Here is a 9158-nt window from a genome sequence, read left to right on the forward strand (position 1 = left end):
ATCAATTATGGAGACTGGCAAGCCCCAGTGTCTGCAGTCGCAAGCTGGAGACCCAAGATGGTATAGTTTCAGTCCAAGTCCAAAGGCAGGAAAAACTGCTATTCCAGCTCAAGGCACCTAGGCAGGAGAAAATGCCCTCTTATTTGTGGGAAGATCAACTATTTTGTTTTATTCAGGCCCTCAACAATACTACTCTACCTATTCAATATTAATCTTATCCAGAAACACCTTCTCAGACACATCCAGAATAATGTTTCGCCAAATGTCCAGCCACCCGGACAAGTTGAAACCTAAAATTAACCATCACACCTCCCTTGCTAAGCTATAATTGCCTGTGCGGCCTGTAGTGCTCTGCTTGTTTGGTGACTTCTCCAAGCTGTCTTTGCAATAACTGCATTCCTTGTCATGGTGGTCCCTGACATCTCTATTCTGTTATCTCAGCAATCAGCCAGTGACCTAACAAAGATTTCTCTTTCTTTTACTTTTTAAATGTTTATTTATTTTTGAGAGGAGGGGAAGGGGCAGAGAGAGGTGGGGACAGAGGATCTGAAGCAGGCTCTGTGCTGACAGCAGAGAGCCTGATGTGGGGCTTAAACCCATGAACCATGAGATCATGACCTGAGCCAAAGTCAGACGCTTGACTAAGCCATCCAGGTGCCCCAAGATTTCTTTTTTTTTTTAATGTTTATTTATTTACTTTGAGGGGGGGAGGGACATCAAGAGGGGAAGAGAGAATCCCAAGTAGGCTCTATGCTGTCAATGCAGAGCCCAACATGGGGCTCAATCCCACAAACTGTGAGAACGCGACCTGAGCCAAAATCAAGAGTTGGACACTTAACCAACTGAGCCACGCAGGTGCCCCAAAGATTTCTTTAAACACTGAAATTTAAACAGCCTCTTTCTTTGGTAAGCAGTGTCCTGATTATTGTATATGGCTTGTTAGATTCCAGCATTCCAAAAAAGTTTATTCTGACCATCTCTGCCAGCTTAGTGGCTGTTTCAGTGGACAGAACAATTCCTCTTGCTCCCAACTCTACCATTTTTGATCATTGAGATGCTTTTTAAAAATGGATAATTCTGGGGGCGCCTGGGTGGCGCAGTCGGTTAAGCGTCCGACTTCAGCCAGGTCACGATCTCGCGGTCCGTGAGTTCGAGCCCCGCGTCCGGCTCTGGGCTGACGGCTCGGAGCCTGGAGCCTGTTTCCGATTCTGTGTCTCCCTCTCTCTCTGCCCCTCCCCCGTTCATGCTCTGTCTCTCTCTGTCCCAAAAATAAATAAACGTTGAAAAAAAAAATTTAAAAAAAAAATGGATAATTCTGGGGTATCTTGGTGGCTCAGGTTGTGATTTCATGGTTTGTGAGTTCAAGCCCCCCATCGTGCTCTGTGCTAACAGTGTGGAGGAGCCTGCCTGGGACTCTCTCTCTCTCCCCCTCTCTCTGTCCCTCCCCTGCTCATGCTCTCTCTCTCTCTCTCAAAATAAATAGATAAACTTTTTTTTAAAAATGGAAAAATTCTAACTTCCACCCTAGACATCATGAATTAGAATATTGAGGAAAGATCCAGTAATCTGCATATTTTTTTTCAAAGTTTATTTATTTATTTTGAGAGAGAGCAAGCACATGAGCAGGGGAGGGGCAGAGAGAGAGAGGGAGAGAGAGAATCCCAAGCAGGCTCTGTGCTGTCAGGGCTCAAACTCCTGAAACGTGAGGATCATGACCTGAGCCAAAACCAAGAGTCAGACGCTTAACCAACTGAGCCACCTGGGCGCCCCCAGTAATCTGCATTTTAACACAGCTATTGATCTGGGCTATGACTCAGATCTAACAAGAGTCTACTTTGCAAATTTCCAATTCTTGGAAAACACTCAGACCCAGCTTGAGTCAGACAATCCCATTTAGTCTAAAAGGCCAAGGCCAGGAGAGTATGATTATGGCCCACTGTTGTGTGTATGGGATAGTTGCCATAGGTGGAATTGCGAGCCAGGCAGATATCTCAAGAGTTGTCTGCTGCGGTCATTAACTCAAAGACCCTGATGAAATCTATTCTGAATGTTTCTTTGTCAACTTAATCACTATGCTCTTATGCCTAGTGTATCTTCCTCCAGAAGATTCTGGCATTGTCAACAGTTTTCTTTTCTTTTTTTAATGTTTATTTTTGAGAGAGAGAGAGAGACAGAGAGTGAGTGGGGAGGGGCAGAGAGAGGGAGATACAGAATCCGAAGCAGGCTCCCGGCTCTGAGCTGTCAGCACAGAGCCCGATGCAGGGCTTGAACTCATGAACCACAAGATCATGACCTGAGCCAAAGTCAGACGCTTAACCGACTGAGCCACCCAGGCACTCCTCTTTTTTTCTTTTTTAGAGAGAGAGAGAGAGAGCACAAGCAAGAGAGAGGGACAGAGGGAGAGAGAGAGAGAAAGGGTGAGAGAGAGAATCTCAAGCAGGCTCCATCCTCAGGGTGGAGCTCAACACAGGGCTCAATCCCACAGCTTGGGATCATGACCTGAGCCAAAATCAAGAGTTGGACGCTCAACTGACTGAGCCACCCATGTGCCCCACCATCATTTTTCTGATTTCGGAAATGTTCCTCTGGTTGATGCCTCCAAGTTTCTCATTCCATTCTCCACATCTGTCACCCAAAAAACAAAAGTTATTTAGTTCTTGGGAGACGGATGTAATGAATTGAAAATCACCTGCTCTGTGAAACAGTAAGATTCTTCTAGGAGTATACAAATTATTTACTGAATGTTTACTATGTTCCAGGCACTGTGCTAGGTGCCAAAATACAACAGAAAACTAGACAAGGTCCGCCTTCATGGAGTTGCCATAATGTAAGAAAGGCAAAAGTTAAACAAGTTCATACGTTAAGTGGAAGAAAAGTAAAGCAGGTAAAGGGATATAAAATGGCTGAAATTTAATTATTTTATATAGTGCGATCAGGTAAGTTTGTCACCTTATGGAGTCACCTGTGACCTGATAAGAGATAGGACTAAAGAAGAATATAAAAACAGGGGCACCTGGCTGGCTTAGTTGGTAGAGCCTGCAACTCTTGATCTCACAATGATTTCAAGCCCCATACTGGGCATGGAGATTACTTAAAAAAATAAATAGGGGTGCCTGGGTGGCTCAGTTGGTTGAGCATCTGACTTTGGCTCAGGTCATGATCTCACAGTTCATGGGTTCAAGCCCCGCATCAGGCTCTCTCCTGTCAGCACGGAGCCTGCTCCTGATCATCTGTCTCCCTCTCTCTCTGCTCCTCCCCCACTCATTCTCTCCCCCTCTCTCTCTCTCTCTCAAAAATAAACATTTAAAAAATGTTAAAAAAAATAAATAATTTATGAAAAAAAATAACTTAAGCTATGAAGATACAGAGCAAAGCTGAAGTCTAACAGCAAAGGCAAAGGCTTTGAGACAATAGTGGCTTAACATGGTCAAAGCAGGGACCCCTGGGTGGCTCAGTCGGTTGAGCGTCCAACTTTGGCTCAGGTCATGATCTCCCAGTTCGTGGGTTCGAGCCCCGCATCAGGCTCTGTGCTGACCTCTTGCTCAGAGCCTGGAGCCTGCTTCAGATTCTGTGTCTTCTTCTCTCTCTGCCCCTCCCCCGTTCACGCTTTGTCTCACTCTGTTTCTCAAAAATAAATAAATGTAAAAACAAAGAAACAAACAAACAAAAAAAAACCATGGTCAAAGCAAAGTAGCCAGTACAACTGGAGCAGATTAAGTGAGGGGAGTGAGAAACTGGTGATATTGCACATCTGGTAGCAAAATTTCCACCTCTGAACATAGCATTTGTTGTTGTTGTTGTTTCTTACATTCCATTTGGTTTTATAAAAATGGGCTCACTTTGGCCTGGTCTTATTTAAAAAACCAAACACCCAAAGTTAATGGGCACAGAACTAAATGAGGTAGTTACAAGAGCCTGGAGAGTAAGACGAGAAACCCTGGCTCTAGTTCCCACTCTGCCACTACCTTACACTTTGACCTTGAGCAAGGGTGTGTTTGAGCAAGAGTGAACAAGAATAGAAGCAAGTGAAGGTGAAAGGGAAGGCACAGAACCATCATAGGGCTTTGAATACCATGTTAAAGAATCTTGACCTTGTCCAGAGGTTTCAAAGGCAGGTTCCTACAGAGGCTAGACCTCTTATGTGAGTCAAGTGGTCTATGTGTTATTATTATGGAAACTGAGAACTGGAGGAGACATGCCCAGCTACTTAGACCTGCTGATAGCACCAGGAATGCAGGCCCAGTGTTAACACATCTTACATGTTTTCGAAGATAATTCACAAATTGGGAGATTTTACATAAAATCTCCTACTTTTTATTTTTATTCTGAAATTTTAAATAAAATAAATTTTATTTTTAAATCTCCTAATTTTTATTTTTTTTTAATGTTTATTTATTTTGAGAGAGAGAGTGAGCACACGAGTGGCGAAGGGGGAAAGAGACAGGGAAAAAGAGCAGAGTCCACAGTCAGTGCAGAGCCTGATGTAGGACTCGAACTCATGAACCATGAGATCATGACCTGAGCGGAAATCAAGAGTCAGATGCTTAACCAACAGAGCCACCCAGTCGCACCTCCCCTCTCTAAGGGATTTTTTTTTAGTTACAAACATAATACATCTTGTCATTATTTAAAAAATTTAAAGAACTGTATAAAGAATCTTATAATTTCTCTATCCCGCCTCCACTCCAGAGGTAACTGGATTGCTAACAGTTTGTTTCAAACTGTTTATCTTTCCAGACAGTTGTTGCCTCTGTGTAATCATATGATATCTGTGAGATTATTCTATATATATCATTTGCAACTTGTTTTTTGTTTTAACATTAAAACCTGCACACCTTTTCATTTCACACAGAGCTGCCTCCTTCTGTTTCTTTGCAGCAAGATGTTCCATTGTGTGGGTGAATCTGTTTCTTACTTTAACCAATCCCCTTTGATGGGTATTTGAGCGCTTCCACCTTGACACTTTTGCAACAACAGAACACCTAACAGGAGGAATACCAGCTTAGGGCAGAAAGCCTGAAAAACATTAGAAAACACAAAATGGGATAGATATCATTTCGTGTTATTTCTTTTTTACCTTCGTACTTCCCTGTATTTTCTAAATTTTCTCCAATAATATATGTCATTTATAACTTGGACGGGAAACACATAAACCAAAATCAAATGTTCATTAAAAAGAAGAAAAGGAAAAGGAAAGAAACGGAAAGCCAACAGAGTAGTCCCCGCCCCCTTCCGCGAAGGCGGAGCCAGGCGGAGGGAGGGGCGGGCAGGCAGGGCCTGCACCAATCAGAGCTCGGTTGATAGGTAGAGTCAGGAGATTTGGAGCTACTCCCCGCCCCACAAACCGCCTCCGGGCTTGATTTCCTAAACCAGCCTGGAAACCCGCCTGGGCCTAACCAGTGCGCAGTTGCGCAGCTGGTATTGGCTGCCATATAACCGCGCCCATCTTCCTGCTCATTGGCTGCCGCGGTTTACGAAAGAGGAGCCTGTTGCTGAGTGAAAAGAAGTGCTGTAGCTTTTTCTAGGGTGAGACGTTAGGACTGTAACCGTCTCGGGTGCCTTTGGGTCAAAAAAGCAATGATACTAACCACATTTATTCACTTCCTGCTAAGTGCCAGTCTCCGTGCTCCAAAATTCTAAATGTTAATGGTTAAACCACCTTTCTTGAACACCCACTATCTGTCAGTCACTGAGTCAGATATGTTAAAATAAGAACAGTAACAAAATCAATAACAATTACAGTTTGTTGAGCGCTTGGTCTGCATCAAGCCTTGTTAAGGAATTTGTATGCATTAGCTCACGTCCCCACAGCAGCCCCTGTGGAGGTAAACTTGATTGCCCCATTTTACACAGCAGGAAACTGAGTTTCAGAGAAGTGACGTGACTTGCCTAGGTTCACACAGCTGGAAAGGGTTAGAACTGGAAACTTGAACTCCGATATCCTGAGTCCACGTCCAACTGATTTTGGGGACGGAATGGGTACAGACTCTTTCAGTAGGAAGAGATGGGACGGGATGGTGGCAAGATGCTGGAAACATTACTCCAAGCACAGGCCTCGGGGTGACTGAAAATGGACAATGGGATGTGTAGAGCTTCTAGGAGTGGAGAGAGGGAGGGGAAAGAGAACAGAGAAAAGCCAGTTCTTTTCCTGGAAATGTGAGGCTCCCAGGGCAGCCTACAATGATGCAAGTGACCCCGCAGTGGGGGCCTGAACTAAGGTTGTAGTCTCTGCTCTGTGACCAACTTTCTGTGGGCTCGCAGGCTTCCTGTATGTAAGATGAGAGTAAGCCAAAACTGGGGGAAGTACATTCAGGTAGGGGAGGTCTTTGGGAGTATGGTCCATGCTGGCATCGGAGAATCCTCAGCAACCACACAATCTTTAGCTGTTGCCTGGACTCTTTTCGGGACCTTCAGGCGGTGACATGGGACTGGACAATCCTGTAAACTCAAAATGGTTTAGAGGTGGCCCTCAATCCACCCTTTCTTCCCTCCGTCCTTTCTGAACTGTAGCAGAGTCTTGCCTGCAGGGGGCGCTGAGGGCTCGCTCAGCCGACAAAACCAAACTGAAATTCTTAATGAATTATCCAAAAGAACCCAGCTGGTCAGTTTTTGTATTTTATTTACTAAGAGGGGTGAGGCTTTTGAAACCTGGACGTTTCTGTCCGCAGTATACAATTGACGAAACTGAATTATACGCCTTGCCCAAATCCCTATACGGCGGCTCTGAAGGTTTAGAGCTCATTTCAGTTCCTTTGTTTTACAGATAAAGAAACAAATCCTAAAAGCTAAAAAAAAAATCACTTTGGGTCACATGGCTAAAAGCTAGCATCCAGGTGCCTGACTCCTGGGCAGTGGTCTTAGGAGATAGTTGGCTTTGTTTCTTAGAGTCTATGGTTGTCCTACCCCTAAAGCACAACTCCAGGGCACAACTTCAATTTTGCTGTAAGGCTTGGCAGCTCACGACCTGTGAGCCAGAAGGTTCTTCCTGGGCACCTAGCACAATGCCTGCTTAATGAGTAATTAAATGGACGAATGTGTGAATAAGCCTTGGAGGGTGGGTCTGCTTTTGGTTTCATCAAATCGGTTAGAGTTAGGTTTCTTCCTTAAAAGCTCCCCCAAGGCAGGAATTGTATTCTGAGCTGGGAGGGGGTGTGCGTGAAAATAATAAAAAGAGCACAGAAAAGTACCTCTGGGGTGATAAATCACAGCCCCGGATAATGGTCAGGGTACAAGGTTATTATAGCAGAGTGATTCCAGAATTTGGGCTTAGAAAATTAATTCAGAAAGAATGGAATACAGAACAGAAGAGAATCCCATTAGGGTTAAAATCTGTGAGAGGGTCTGAAGCTAAAGAAACCTCAAAAACATTTCAAATCCAATCTAGATGTATCTTCAGGGCTGGAATGTGATTGAAGAATAAAAAAAGCTTTGGCCAATCAGTGGCCTCAACATAGCTGATGCAAGAGTCGAGTGAGTATGGCAACAGGAGGTGGAGATCTTTACCGAACCGAAAATACAAGGTGTGGGGGTGGGGAGGAATAAGCCCAGCCTGTGTCACCAGGCCATGCCTTGCTGGGCAAGAAGCTTCACTGCTGGATTTTTCAGAGCCCAGGATAGTGCTTGGTACACACTAAATGGTTAATAAATATTTACTAAATAAAAGAGAGAGGGAAGAAGTGGGAGCCCTGACCAGCAGGTTTGATCTGAGTGGAGCTGGTTCAACAATTCATCTTTCACTGGTTTCTTTTGCTTCGACTTCAACTGCCCTAGCCACCTTCAAATGATAACTTGGCTTTTCACGGAGACTGTCCTATAAAGAGGGATGTGCTGGCCCACCAATTACAGGCCACTTGACAATTATATTCCTCACTCCCAATTAATATATTATAATTCTACTCTATGCATTACTTCCTTATGCCAGACTGCTTCTTACAGTTCATGTCCTTCTCTCATCCATGGTGTATGTAGTTTCTGCTTTGGAGTCATTCCTGCCTGGGTTTGAAATCCTTACTCAACACATTACTAAGCTATCTTGGCCAACAAACCTCTTGAGCCTCAGTTACCTCATCTGCCAAATGGGGGCATAATCCATACCTCACCAGGTTGTAGTCAGAGTTACATGAAATAATAGACGTATCCTGGACTATTGTTTGAGCTCAGTAAATGGTAGTAGCTGTGTCTCTTCTCAGATTTCCTTCCTCAGAGACTGAGTCACAAAAGCTCATCAAATTGAGAATATTTGTATCTTTTGCTTTTTCTTTTCACAAAATTACTAACTTTGCGAGTGAAGCCTTGCGAATAATTTAGTCGTTTCCTTGAAGATCCTAAGGGATTATTTTACAGAGGAGGGTAACTCATATTTATTGATTCAAAAATGTTTGCTGCGGACCTACTACATGTTGGTGGGGGATACAAAGGCAATTAGACACTGCCTCAAAGGAGCTCTTCGACAGCCTGGTGCAGTCAAAAGAAGATGCTGTATGACCTTGACATGAAATTTTACCTTCTGAGCTCAAGTTTCCTCACTTTGCAGAAGTGATCAATCACATATTCCATTGTTAGCTGAAAGGAATGGGTAAGATAAGCAGAGATGATAACAAGGCTGCATCACATTTAAAGATCAGTGGTATAAAGAGGTAGAAACAATGTGTTGAGGAGTGGAGGAGTGGAAGAGATTATTTTCAGCTGAGCTGAAAAAGCAACCCTTTCTGTAGGAAGTGGCATTTTTGAAGGCTTCATTCAGGCCACAAACACGCATGAAAGCATTGCATGTTGGGTAGGATTTCAGTGGGCAGAGATTTGCAGACAGAACCACTGGAAGAAAGGTTTGAAGGCCAAACAAGAAACATGGATGTGGTAGGTGATAAGACTGGAAAGGTAGAATGAGGCAGATCTTGGCAGATACTGTCAGTCTAGAGGTTTGACCTTTATTCTTAGTTGATGACATACCAGTAACATTTTTTGATCTAAACACTGACACTAACTACAGAGTAGATTTTAAAAATGAAAGCTGAGGGGCACCTGGGTGGCTCAGTTGGTTGAGTGCAGGACTCTTGATTTGGGGCAGGTCATGATCTCTTGGTTTGTGAGATCGAACCCTGCATTGGGCTCCGCAAGCTGAGCGTGAAGCCTGCTTGGGATTCTTTCTCTCCCTCTCT

Source organism: Lynx canadensis, chromosome C1, assembly GCF_007474595.2.
Source record: "Lynx canadensis isolate LIC74 chromosome C1, mLynCan4.pri.v2, whole genome shotgun sequence".
Classification (NCBI taxonomy): Eukaryota; Metazoa; Chordata; class Mammalia; order Carnivora; family Felidae; genus Lynx; species Lynx canadensis.